Here is a 14,956-nt window from a genome sequence, read left to right as displayed (position 1 = left end):
TTCCAGTAAGGGTAATTCACAAAAATAGCATGGTATCTTTGAGGCAATGAACAAAAAGCTGTAAGCTGGCACAAGCATTATCAACAACAGCATTACTAAAAATGATGATGGTTTTTAAACAAAACTTATCTTTGACAAGCTGAATTTGGCAATTTTAAGTACTGTATCTCTCTCTCCTACAAATGATAGTTTCAAGAGATTTCATTTGCTTATTAATTCCTTTAACTCAAATAGCCTCTGATTTCCAACAAATACACACTGAGTCAATGGTACTGGTACTGCCCTATTCAGTTACTGGCCTTTGCATGTTCAGCCAAAGTCAACCACAGGTTGTCAGATATAATCAAGTATGAATGGGAACAATATGTATTGGGAGAAGTGGTTTTAGACAAAACTTATATTGCAAACTACTCTACATTGAAAACAATCATACTACAATAACTAGACCTCAGATATATCTGTCAATATGGGAATTGTTTATCTAAAATCATCCCCACGCTTGTACTGTATGTTCAGCATATTCAACAATTCTTTTGTAAGGCTTAGGTTAGAACCAAAAAAACCCCAAGACTTCAGTAGGTTCAGGCAGTGCTACATTTTACCCAGAATCTATGTATCTATTGGTTTATTATATTAACTCAAGTCACTGTAATAAACATTCACTTTAGGCTCTGTAAATTTTGACACTAATTTAGACTGTAAAGAATTTTTGCCACATTAAAGCAGAAAAACTACTATTAATTATCAGATGATGCAAAATTATGTGCACAGAAAATATTTCTGTAGTTTTAGCAAGGAAATCTTCAACGGAAATTGTATGAAACTGAGATAAATGTAATATCTAAGCTGCTTAATATTTATTACTAAATTTAATATTTATTAAAATTCCCATTATTAATGCAGATAAATAACAGGTTATTATACAGAATCAAAAATATGAGCACCATCATTCTGAAGACACATCTTGTTTTCAATGTTGTAGAAAGGTGTTTCTAATAAAGTGTTTTGCCCAGTACTGCTCAGAATACAAACAGGCCTTTTTCTGTTAAATAAGCTTCTTTACGAAAGCAGCTTTAAAGTTATGAGACACAATTTTCACCTGTGAAAAAATAATGTTCCTTATGAATAAGAAGCTACAATTTCACACATGAATGAACTGAATTTCAGAACTGCCTCAACAAAATAAATCACTCAAAATGACATCAAAACAGCAAAAATTTACCACAAACAACAAAACAGCATTAAAAGAGACTGGGGGACACATTTCAAACTATGCATATGTGATAATATAATTTACTTTGACTAAGCATTGATTCATCCCTGTCTAAGGTGGTGATGAGCTTCAAAATACCAAAGTTTAAGCTGAACAGTGAAGAATTGTCCCTCTTTGATCACACTGGAGAAGTTCAGAAAGGGTGCTCCTGCTCTCAGCAGCAAAAACCACAAGCTGAAGTATAAAAAAGTTGGCAGAATTTAACAATATGTATTATATCCAGATGCAACTTCCATGTGAACCAGGTCACAGGAAGGATTTTAGTATGGTAAAACTACTGGGAAAGGACTCAAGGTAGGTCAACAGAGGGGAGAAACTGAACTTTTTCACGTGGCAGAGGTGGGTAACAGACCTCCCTAAGAGCAAGAAAACCTTCTGCTCCAAGATGGGCAGCAGCAGAGGTTTGCAGAACCATCAGAGATGAAGAGACATCCCTCACTGCCCAATTTTATTAAATTTTATTAAAATTTATATAAAGGAGTATATACTGCTATTTCTTGGTTTTCTTCCTGCATTCCTAAATATTTAGATTGTAATTGATACTGAGAAACCATTTGTAAACAGATTATAACAGAGCTAATAAATTAGGAATATATCTTTGGATATCCAGATAATTGGTAATTCATTGGTATGAAATGCTACAGAGCTCAACCGGTAAAAGAGCCTGCTAAAACCCCAGATAACAATTCTGGCTACTAAACTTTCTTTTGGTATGTTTGGAAGTAGTCACACTATTACTAGTATTTGTAATGTGCATAACTTCTATTAATAAATGTTTTGGCCTCTTATAATTTATGAAGCCATGGCATAATGAATAGAAAATTACAAGTGTGACTAACATTTGTTTTCAACATGGAAAATATTACATTTCCACTACACTACTGATATAAAAGCACTGGCACATTTATCAGCAAACCAAACATATTATTTAAATCCAGAAAAATGATTTTTCTACGTATTTTTCAGGAAATGGCAAATCTGAGATGATGAAATAACGGCAAAAAATTATGATAAATTAGTGAATAATATTCACTGTAGAATAGTGCCATAAAAATTATTTCTCCATATCTCATTGGATGTATAACACTTAACTTCTGGTCTTCAGTATTAGGAAGAAACAATACTTTTTACTTCTAGAAGTCAAGCGCCTAGAAAAATTCACTCTATACACAAGTTTACTCAAAAGCTATAATTTAAGATTTTAGTTAACTACGGATACTTCCTCTTTATTAGCCTGCAAGATGGAAAACTAATGAAAACAAAACTAAAGGTGAGATACCAACTTTTCTATTTATTCCACTGTGTATTTCATGAACCGCTTGAATTCTGAAGAGGAAGGTAAGACGGGACACATCCTGCACAGTGGTAAGCGCGAGGGCATTGCCACCACGCCAGCAGGTCTCTTGGTGTTCAGCCTCCACAGCTGTTTGCTCCACTTGGAGCATGCGAGTTTCTTATAACTTATTCTCAAGGGAGCCCAAGTAGTATTTTTTCATTAATTTGTTTTTTTACCTCACTTAGACATTCTGGTATCTTTGTTCCTTTCTTTGCTTCAAGAAAGAAGCTGTTGTAAATAGCTTATTTGACAACGTGTACTAGTAGTCCTTATTATTCAGGTTATGTCCAAGCAAGTCAAAATCTGTATTGCTACTCCCTCATCTTACAATTATACATGAAAAACAGTGCACTTAAAAGCTCTGATTTGTGTGCTTAAATTAACTTTGAGATCTAGAATTATTGGAACTAGAATCTATCATAAAGGTGGTCACAGTTTTTCCAAACAACAAGTTTTCACTGGAAAATTCCAGTTCATTAAAGCAATTAATGGAACTTACGTATTTGAGTTCAAAGTTTTTTCATTTAAGCTAAGTTTCCATTTTAACATTTTTGAAATAATACGTTTACAATTTTTCCAGATATGCCAATATTCTGTTAAAAAAGTAGTTAATATATACTAAAAAAGTCATCTAAAGCATGAAGCAAAGAACTTCACAATACAATCAAATACTTTGATTCACGTAAGATCTTTTGAATCATGACTGAAAATTGTGAGAGTGATTTTTGTCAGGTTTTAGATATAAAATTCTTCTTAGAAATCTTAAATTTCCAATGCATACAGAAGCATTTCTCATTCAGCTCTAGCCACATTTCTAGTCATATTTCTTTGCATGAACCAGATTTCAGAAAGCCACAGAAATGCTTAAATGAGTAGGGCAGATGAGACTTAACCCTAAGCTTAACTACCCAGGCTACCCAGGAGGTTAATTTTACATCGCCAGTACTTTCTGCTGACTTGACTAAGTCTACTCTCTGAACAACCATACGTGAATACAGGATTGATGTCTGTATTTGCAGCATATTGTCATGAATGAAAACCCATGCTGTATTTTATTTAGATAAACCACCATATTTTCACTTGAGCAGTTCACGTTATATGTAATTTAGCAGCATATCAATTACTTCTATGTGCAGTCTACAAAGAGAAATTTACCCCAGAGTCCTTACTCCCCATTTTCAATTATCTGCTTCTTGTACCTCAGTAATCCTCGTGGATCTTCTCCCGTCCTGTGGTGCAGTTTACCAGTGAACTCATCTTAGACTCCTGGTAATTCCTGAGATGTGGGTTACTAGAGGTGTGAGTTATATAGAGAATATATGGCATTTGTGACAAAGAATATAATTATTGTCAGTAGATGAAACAGAGATTGCACAGTAGCTTTATATTAAAATACATATTTGCTAAAAAAGTACCAAAATACCTAAGCCTTTATCATAAAAAAGTGTAAGATTTAAAGTTTGTTAAAATTAGATGCTCTGATATATTTTTCAAACAAATCTATATAATTTGATATTCTACTGTTAAAGAAAATGAAAGAAGAAAGTAGCTTTTCTTTCCTTTGATGATAAAGAGAGATAACCCTAGGGCAGAATTCAAAGACTTACTTGAAAAGGTATCTTTTTCATTCATATCTGAAGTTTCCTTTCTATATTTTCCTTCTTAGAGGTAATCTCAAGCTCAAATTTGTTCTTGTACACACAGTTTGTACGTACACTGATTAAAGTGGAAAGAAAAAAAAAAAAAAGAAAAGAAACCCTGCTGTTAAGATCAGTTCAGGTTGCTCTGGAGCAAAAGCAGGAGTGCCACATTTCTGTCCAGAATTTCAGAGAGGGCATGCAAATACGCTGAGCGGTACAAAGGCAGCAAGTTTGTCATTTCATACACACGGTTCAAAATACATTGGACTTCTTTTGCACTTCTTTATGGAGTTTACCTAGACATGCTCATCTGACATGTCCCAGAAATTTCTGCGCACCTGGCAATCCCAAACACGTGTAACCCCTCGGTGTGCCTCACTAGGCAGGATGGATGAGCCCTCTGTGCCCTCTCCAAAAGTCTTCTTTTTCAGTCTCCATCTCTTTTCTATTCTGCCTATCAGTCCAGCTCTTCTCCAGACCCGTTCCACTATTAATTCTTTTTTGAAACTGCGTAACCTGAATTACAAGGTCTTATCAGGATCTTAAGAAACAGTATTGGTATTTTCCCATTTTGCCTGGAAGTACTCTCTGTAATGCATTCCAAAATTACATTTACAGTTCCAAAAGCTGTATCACACTGGCAACTCAGGTGATTGTCATCAAAATTATATCACCTCGATCTACTGAATCGGTTCCAACTGATGAGTCTCCCCGAGAAGAAACAGCCACTACTTTCCCATGCACATGATGCTATACATGTATCATTGGATTTCACCCCAATTCATCACTCCATTCTTCAGCTACCCAGACCTCTTTATACAATGCATGGATCTTCCCATACATACATGATGATATATGAAATTCGTGCTCATCAGCAACTTTAATACTTCACACCTTATGCTGCAAAGTGCTATGAAACACTACAAAGAAAATGCTGAACAATTCTGACCTCATGAACAATTCTTCGAGAATTCCACTGCCCTTCGGGTAGATGAGATCTGAATTCCCTTTTAGACACTAATTCAGATTAATGGAAAAGCTCAGATTACCTTCTGGTACCACTTGCAGTTTTAACAGTTTGCCATTTTATGCAAGGCCTCATTCTTCACTAGCAGCAATAGGTCTGTTCTGTGTTTTGGAATCCAGCTTCTCCTTTTGTTACAAAAAAACACTGTCCCTACATTAAACCCTCAGGGTATTAAAATGAAAGAATAATTTTAACAATTAAAAAACCAGCAATTAGAGAGCTCACAGTTTAAAAGCAGAACGAGGGGAGAGAAAAAGAGCACAAGAATATCTGAGAAATATTAGCAATATACTGAAATATAAACAATCAGGAGGAGGAGAACATTACTGGCATATGTCCTTGCAAAATACAATATACCTTGTAGAAAACTGAGTCAGCTCTACCACATCCTTCTGCACTACTTAGACTTGTAGTCCAAAATTCATAGTATACCCCATATGCATTTTAATCACAGTTGTTTTCTTAATCTTCATTCTCTAAAATACTTGAGCTGTGGATTCATTTCATCTTTGCAATGTGCTTTGTCTTCACACTTCCTTCTTAGCTTAATACCGTATTTATTTTATAGCTGTCTCTGTTGATGTGTCTGTGACAGTCAGCACTTACAGAAAAATGGTATGTTTGTTTGCCATTTCAGCAGTTGGTGGCTGACTGATGTTGAGGTCCAAACTTTCACTTCCAATGAATTACAGCCAAGCTTGCTGATAAAAGGTTGAATATTGATGCCAGTATCTGTGCCACCAATATGAAGTAATTTAAACCACTAAAATTGTGTTTTCTCTTCCCCCACCACATCTTTGCCCCATTTCCAGCACACACATACACCATGTACCTTGATTTGCAGAAATGCTGATTTTTCATAAAATAGTCCAAGCAGTTGAACAAAAACGGTAAAAATCATAAAAAGCATCTTACTGGTTTTTCTAAAAGGCAGCTAACCCTTTATAATTTAAATCGCCAATAAAAGTAACGGCAGTTTAGTATAGCTGCAAACCAAGACACTCGGATACAACTTGATTAGCAAAACATTTGTGTTTCTTTCTAACCACTAACAAAAGCGAGGTAGGGGAAGGTTATTGGCTTTTGAGATGCGCCCTGAGACAGTAACTTCTCAATCAGACCCTAAACATCAGAGGTCAGATTGAACACAAAAATAATTTTTTTCCAAGTAAAGCACTAGGAAAGATTTTAGCAAATCTACAACTCTGAGAGACAAAATAAGTAGGATCAGACCCACAAACGTATAGTTTAACCACCAATCATCAAATTTGATGCAAGTAAGGAACCTGATGTGCATCTGGCCTCACCGTTCAAGAGTATAGTAAAATAAAAATAAACAAAACCAAGCAAAAATAAAAAGGCTCCACATTTGCACTCCCAGTGTTTTAAAGGGATAAGGTAGGTAATCATTTATCCCACACAGCTGGACATTAGGCAACCCCTTCAAACACTGAAAATACAAGTACCACATAAGGGTCCCTTCTGATTTTCGGATCTATGAAGCTATGAATAATTTAACTAACTTTGCAGGACAAACACAAGAACTGGAGTTCATAGCTTAGCAGGCAAAAAAAATTATTTTTAATCTCACCCACCAACTGAATCAAAGCAGAACTGGCAAATCTGCCAGAACACTGTTTAAACAATGAATGGTTGTTTCCTCAGCCTTATCACGGCTGACACAGCCGTTTTTGGTGTTTCAGCCTGGGTGCTACAGAGGCACACTCAGGAGGAGAGCAGCATGGAAATCTGATTAAAACAGGGATTTCCACCTGGCAGGCTGAGTATTTTTCCTGTGTTTGGAAGTGAAAACAGTAAAACACAGTGTGAAATATCTAATTTGGTAACTGACATACAGATCTTTGACCCTAAAAACACGAGGCCATGCTTACCTGTCCACTTAATCTGGCATTAACTACGGATGCTGCTGAACAGGTGTCTCCATCCAGACCTCAGTGCAAATTACCTTGTTCCCAGCTCCTCAGAGGACTGATGCAGCTCATCAAGTGGCTGCATGAGTGCCAGTATCAGCACAGTGGAGTCAGGGAGATCTTGTAGCCACGGCAATTGGGAAGACAGGACTGAATTTATGTCAGATTTAAGTAATGCCACAATCATGGTCTGAATCTTTACCAGCTCAGTTGACTGAAAAGCCTAAGTTGATAGCTCAAAGCACAAGCTGATGGCACATATTAACGACAAAGAAGAGACTAACGTACTCTGTGGGGAGAGAAATGCTTGAAAAAGGAAGCCCTGAAAGATAATGTTCATATACAAAAGGCTGAAGATGAAGATAATTTTCTCCCCTCAGCCTTCAAAGGACATACAGGAAGTGAACTAGTTTTCCCAGGACCCAAATTCTCTGCACGCGGTGTAGAAACCTAGTATCTACAGTAGTGATTACTACTATCCAAGAGCACATCACGAAAGACTTCCAAGATACTCACAGTCAGTTTAAAGCCTTTTACACTACAAAGCTGAAAAATACCTGGCAAAACCAACTGCACAAATGTGTCCATCAGATCATTAGAGGATTTTTGCACTCCTGTGTCCTAGCTAACTATCATCTGAGAGGCTGTGAGCTCCATGGAAGCTTCCCCTACATTTGGAGTATTTCTTGAGGGACACTGGAGAGACATCATCCCTGACCTCAGAAAGCTTTTTACTTGCACCACCAAAATATTTATGAGGCCTTGGCCACTGTACTAGGTGCTGTAAAGAACAGAATGTAAACACCATGGTCCTGATAGCATGCCGAGCTCATCGAATCTCTTGTTTTCAGGGTCTTTTCACGTCTCTGTGAGCTCTTCTAGACCTCTCAACTCCATGTTTGTTAGATCATCTATCATCTAGGTGATCAAATAAAACCAGATGCTGATTCACACAGTCCTAGTTTTTAAGGAAATTTATTTTGATGTCCATATATAGGGTAAAAACCATCTGGGCCCCTAAATAAAAATAAAAGATCCCTTTTGGTCAACAGATACAATTTAAATAAATTTATTTCTAAAGGGAATCCACAGTATTTCCTCAGTTGCAGAGGAATAAAAATGTACCCATGAATCTGCCAGTTAGAAACTAGGAAGCTGCTTGTTACAGTCTTTCATCTATTTCTATTCATAGTTGTTAATTTTTAAAAAGACCAAAAGAGCAAGAGGACAGAACAGTCAATCCTGTCAGATCCAGAAAAAACCCACATTAGTCACCTCCTGAAGTGCGGCTCCTCATTCCAGCCCTCCTACAGTTTGTTTAGCAAAGTCGGTGTTCTTCTTTTTCTCTTTGGCCCAGCTCCTGTGCCTCTCACTGCATCTGAGCTAACTGTGCTTGTGCTTAAGCTTTCCAGAGGGAAGAAAAAGAGGAATATTATCCCCAGTGCTCAACTCTTCCACAGAAACTCCATCTTACTAACAACAAACTGATTTCACAGCCCTTGCTGGTATAGCTCTTAAATAGGGATTCATTCACTCTGTGAACGCACACAGGAGACGCAGCCATGGACCCGCTATCCCAGGGCTAACTTTGCGGCAAATATTGAATAAAAATCCCAACCCTAAAACCTATAATTTATTCCATCCTGCAAAGTGCTACTAGATGGGATAGGAGATGCTTGTTGAGCTGTCTCAGCAACCGTGTAGAGGTTGCACATTCCCTTTTTCCTTCTCCAAACCATTCTCTCCTTTTGTGACAGAATCTGCTTCATTTAAAATCCTTTGTGCAGGGTTTGTGCAAGAAAGACCAAGAGCACATTCTCCCAGCCCTGGCAGCACACAAAGCTTCATGGGCTTACTTCTGGAAAGCAGGTTACTCTTGTGAGTAGTTTCAAAATCAGATGTCATTGAGTCTGATTTTCATCTTTCAGAATCAGGAGTTCCCCACAAATGCATGAATGCTTATAGTCAATTATACAGATTTTTATAACTCAGTCAACATTATGTTCAATAAAAGTAATAAAAAGACTAGAATGCCCAGAGTTTTGTATGCCATTTTTACAATGAACTGTAATTGCCTTTTTGTGGCACTGCCTACTGCAGTGTTTTTCCCATTGTTTATGATTACAAGCATGTGTCTGAAAATAAAAGATTAAAAAGCTGTCCCATAGGTTAGATTGCCTGGATACACTAGTTATGTAATGAAGCAGTATTTCTGTCTCCCTCCCTCTTCGTGGACTGTTCCACGTGCTACCAAGTCTGCCTGTCAGCCTGTCTGGCCTTACTTTCTTCCAAATTCTTCAATTGCCTGTGGTCCCCCTATTCTGTTCCAAGGTCTTTCTCTCCTTGAGGCCTTTACTATTTCTTGACTACTGTGATAAAGAAAAATGTTCCTGCATGAGTTTATGCAATAGAAAACTAGATGCACTGTAATACCAGAACAAAGCAAATGTATCAAAAATATTGCCTCATAAATGACAAAGCATTAGTATATGGAGGTATATGTGGGTCACTACAGGAAAAAAAGAAAATTAAATGTATTCGTGCATAGGATTTATAATGTAATATGGAAATAGGGTAACAGAAAATCTACTGTTACCAAATTTTGAGATGAAACAGTATCTGTGATACACTTAAATGAGAATCCAATAAAATTCCTGATGTAGAATATTATCTTACTCATTGACTGAACAGCATTGTGCAGGGAGTAGACAATTATTCTGTGAAAATAAATAAGTGAATAAAATATATACTGAACCTTTTCATTTGCAACTTGTTTAATCTAAGCAGAAAGTATTTGCATTCTGATAAAAATATTCATAGTAGAATAACATTTTCTACAAAATGAAACTATAGTACTGGATGATCAATGGCAGGAAAAAAAATCAACGGAAAGATTTTTTTTAACTACCAGTTTCAAGATGAGAAATATTCTAAGTGCTCTCTCACTGTATCAGTCACTATCTAAGATCATGAGACAACGGCATTGAGGCTGAAAGACAACAACAGTTTAATGATCGAAAGATGACCTGTCAGAACAAAGAACGATACCACGTCCCATTTTCATAGAAATACCAAAGTGAACTGATAGTTTGAAAATGATTGCATTCTGCCTGAAAAATAAGACTGAAAACAAGCAAAATAGAAGGAAATATTAACCTTTTAGACAATAAGCAAAATATTCCTACCTTTTATGACTCAATACAAAGTAATTTTATTTTGCAGAGATTACATCATTAATATGCATGACAAATCCTACAGCATAAATTATCTTTATATCTGACTCAATCCTCTGTCCTTGTTTTGGCCTGATATATACTGTTTTCAAACTTCTGCAGGAATTGCAAGAGAGATCATATAATAGACGGCCTAGATACCTTTGATTCGTTTGACCCATCCTCACTGTAAACATCTGAAGTGATGATATCTGTATGTGACTTTTGGGAGACTGTGGGTTAGTCTCTCAATAGTCATGAGCTTGTTTTCTCAGCAGGTGCAAGTGTTTGTCTTGGGTCTACAATGCAGATGAAAAATATCATCATCAGCTTATTTAGGCAAGCTTCAGAAAGATTAGAGAACATCCCCAGTTCAGGGGGCAGTGCAAGCTAGGCCATAGCGTACGAATGAAAAGAGACTGCATACTAGCCATTCAGGTTTGCGTCTTTTCAAGCATAATTCTAAACATAGTTTAAAATAATCAAGCTTCACATACAGATTTACGGAAGACAAGGAGATGCAGACACTCAGTCATCCCACTGGTCCCTCCCTCTCCCTGCCCCGACCGCAGAGCTAGGAGCTCCCTGCCGGGGACCATGCTTTCTCTCCCGCCGCCCAATCGTCACGCACGAGGGGGTATCGGAGGCGACGTGGAGTCACACAGCCCTCGGGCAGGTATGCCTGCTTCTCCCCAGCTGGAGAGGCCCCAACATAGTCCCATGCGGGTGGGCAGCTGCTCCATCACAGCGCTCTCATTCGCTGCCAGCCTGCAGCCACCTACCTTTTACTGCGAGTACAGTCGAACTTCGATTTTGTCAGTGCTATCTCCTCTAATGAGCTACGTCTCTGACAAACCCAAGTACACAAGACTTCACTAAGAGCATCACCTTCCTGATGCCCTGGTAATTAGCTGTAAAGCCTTTACTTAAAGCAAGAAGCCCTGCAAGTATTCTAGCACAAATAACTGGGGTGCGCTCTTTAACGGGGGTGGATGTCTGCTTCCCCAAATAGAGTGCCGCTTGGTCCGCCTGCTCTTTTATTCCAAGTAACACTTTTAAAAAAGAGAATTTTTCACCTTGGTTGAGATAGATGATGGGGATTGTTGCCATTGGAGAGCAGCAGTTTTACAAGTATATAATTAGATCTAATTGAGAAACTATCCTAGTTTGCTGCACCATACTACCTAAAAAAATTCAAACTGAAAACAATAGTGTTAAAGACCTTCAGCTAAAGGACAATGTAGACCTACGCTTTGCTAGGAGCAGCTCCTGCAAAGATCATATTACGTTTGTTACCCATGGATTGCTCTTTTTCCATTTTTTTTTCCTGGATGTATTTCAAAATGCCAATTTTCACACACCCCTATAGCTTGGCTGCTAGCTTGCTAAATGACCATCTTGTTCCACATGCTCCATTTTTAATGTTGAGACGATCTGAGCACTCTTGCCAATGGTCTCCAAGTTTGTGCAGAACTGTCAATATTAGAAACTCATTTGTTATCTACAGTTAATTAGACATAAGGCAGTTTCAGCAGAGACATAGCTTTCCTCTGTTTCTTGGCTTTCTCAGAGCAGAGACATGCATAAGCCAAGCTACTAATGTGATTTGAGAACAGTTTCTTTACACAGAATGGTGTGATATTACAGATGGTGGCATGACATGAAATAACACAATATAACAGACTTTTATTTTTTTAATGGAATGTTTTCCCAACTGCATTCTCTTTGGTAATTGGATATACTGAATCTAAAAAGCTCCACTGTATAAACACAATGGATTTGTTGGATTTACTGTTTACTAGAACTCAAAAATGAGACAAAGTCTGTGAAAGATATTTTCGGATTAGCATCTGTATGCTAGATGGTCCAAATGCTAATGAGGACATTATGCTCATGCAAAATTTCACACTCAGTTATGAGATTTCTCTCTATGCTATTCACTAAATTGTCTCACAACTCTACCTGCTATGCAGTGTTAGAATGGAAGTTATTTCTCATTAGCACAAAGATTCATGACCCCTCCACACATAAAGCCCTCATGACTTCTGCGACACAGGAACTGGTAGCATTCTGTCCTAGAAAAGCACTAGTCCACCAATTAAATTACTACTGAAATTTATGGAGGTGAGATAAGGTTACAGAAACAGATATTATTGTTTTAATACAACAGAGTACTGTACTGCATGTTCTTAAAAGCAGAACTCGTCCCAAACCAAGAAACTCTAGATTATATACTTCCTTTACTTGATGCATACACCTTTCAAATGGGTAGGATGCAATTCCATTCCACTGGAGTCAGAGACACATGCCATCTTAGAGAATTAGAGGCATAGTTTGGAAGAGAAGAATTCTTTCGATTAGCAGTATACCAATATTTTTGTTTTTTAACCAAGGCACCCCTATCAGGGACATAACTATACCTGTATAAACATGAGTTGTCTTTTTTCAGTTAAAATATTTAATTTCCTTCCCAAATTACTATAAGTTGTATCATTAATACACCTTTATTTTGATATACTTGCAGCCACACAATGGTGTGGTGCGGGTTGTGAGATAGTAGGTCTACCGCTTCTGTTTTACCCTTATACACAACTTCAGTGAGAACAGAAATTTATGCAGGTATCAGTAACTACCTTTCCTATTCAAAATACATGAGTTCATCAAGTTCAAACAGCATGCAAACAGTTTCCTCACCAATTATCTCACTCTTTGCTGGGTGCAGTTGTGCTATTATCTTTTCCACAGATTCAGTATATCAGGTAATACACTTCAACGATGTAATAAATTCTCATTTTTCTCAGTCTGCAACAAAGTAACATAAGATACGACATTTCAAATGTGCATCTATAGGGAACCATGTTAAGACCACGGTGGATGGAAATGCCTTAAAATGCACCCTTTCCATATCATTATCAACAAAAGCAATAATCATTTCTTGAGAAATGAACATTTTCAAACTCCTTTCCTTTTCCGACTGCTTTCGAGCCACTGCTGCTTTTGACCTAAGACATGACACGTTATCATTAGTTTTCACATTTCTATCACAGCAAAATGTTCTGAGTTTATTGAAACTGCCTTAAAAATACACTGTAAAATAAATAAGTGTTGCTATGTTCTTTCCTAGAGCAACTTCAATTTGATGAAGTAATTTAGTACTATTTAGATCGTTTTGTCCTTAGGAGAAAATACATATATTTAATAATACATGTATTTAATATCATTTCATCAATATCCTTTGTTGCCCACATAGCAAAGCATTTTGATCAGTTTTCCAGCATGCAATGTAAGTCCTGGTTCTGTGAGCTGTACTTCAGTTAAACTGGAAATTGTTTTGGTGCTGACCCAAAATGTACTGCAGTCAGTGGGAAGTTTTCCATTTTCTTCAACACACTTTAGCCTTCTTTTTTTTTTTTTTTTTTTTTTTGAGGAGCATCTCCAGTATTAAAGGCTAGATTCGCGGCCCTTAGATTAAGCTGTACTTGCACAGAATACATCACTGCATTAGAACCAAAAGGTTTTGCGAGCACCAATACTTGCCTGCTTTGAATTTCTTCCATTCTTAGAAGTGTGAAAGCAATGGGTTGGGGACAGGCACATCTAAGGACCTAGCCCCTTGGTATTATTGTTATTGCTTTTCCCTCCTGCTCTGTTTTTCTGTGTGGCTCCAAGCTAGTTTTTGCTGTCAGACAGTGGCTCCCTTTTCAATGAATATTCTGTTTCTGACAACCCTTCCATCGAGCAGTTAAGTTGATTTCTGTTTAATGCAATCCTGTGATGTCAAAAGCCATTTGTTACACTTACTATTTAGGATGAAACCATTTGAACAAATGAAGAAAACTTAATTAAATAGGACTTGTTTGCATAATGGTTGCAAAATAGTAGAGCTCTTCTGAGGACATCCTTGTCAAGAAAGTTCTCTCTGAGCTTCAAGCTGCCCACTTTACTTTGTGCTTAATTATAGCTGAAGTCAATGTGAGTTTTGAGCAAATAGAAAGGTCAAGATTCAGTTTTGTAAGTATGAAGTTTCCCATGGACTCACCGCACTGAAAACTGTCTAGGTTGTGTTCATACAGAAATCTGCCTTTAGCAAATTCCCGTTTCAGCTGATTTCTTCAACAGCCCCTAAACTTTGATCATCCATTCTTCTATTTGGAACTATTGGATGTCCAGCAGTTTGAAAGCCTAATCACTTTGCCTAAATAGCCAGCTAGAAGCACCACAGTTTTAAAAGTCCAGTCTCAGTTCTGTGTGCCAGTGGTGCTTATACAGCTATCTAGCCTGATTCAAGAAAGAGGTCTCAAATCAGTGAGAGCCCAAAAAATTAACATATTTCTGTGTCTAACTTTGAACTAGCTCAGCAAACAACCTACTCAATCAAAAATTAAAGTGACTGGCAGAACTGGCTCAGTTTCTTTAGGCATACAGGCAAAACTAATACTGCTGTCATTCTCAGGGTGGCAAAGGCAATTTTGCAGTATCAGCAGAGGTTTCTAGTGGGAAGAGAAAGGGAGTAAAGATCTCGCAGTGTGATGTATAT

At 37.4% G+C, this 14,956-nt stretch overlaps 1 long non-coding RNA gene across 1 annotated transcript in view; it reads right to left on the bottom strand.

The window, feature by feature from the left end:
- LOC135329549 (uncharacterized) overlaps nt 1-3,859 on the bottom strand; it is a 129,604-nt gene extending 125,745 nt beyond the window's left edge. Inside the window, exon 1 of the long non-coding RNA XR_010391040.1 lies at nt 3,809-3,859. This is a non-coding gene — a long non-coding RNA (uncharacterized LOC135329549). The remainder of the gene's footprint in view (nt 1-3,808) is intronic.
- Between the last annotated feature and the right edge of the window lie 11,097 nt (nt 3,860-14,956).

The sequence above is a fragment of the Dromaius novaehollandiae genome, chromosome 11, assembly GCF_036370855.1.
Source record: "Dromaius novaehollandiae isolate bDroNov1 chromosome 11, bDroNov1.hap1, whole genome shotgun sequence".
In the NCBI taxonomy this organism is placed as follows: domain Eukaryota; kingdom Metazoa; phylum Chordata; class Aves; order Casuariiformes; family Dromaiidae; genus Dromaius; species Dromaius novaehollandiae.
Note: the sequence above shows the minus strand (reverse complement) of the source record. Positions and strands in the feature narration are given on the sequence as shown.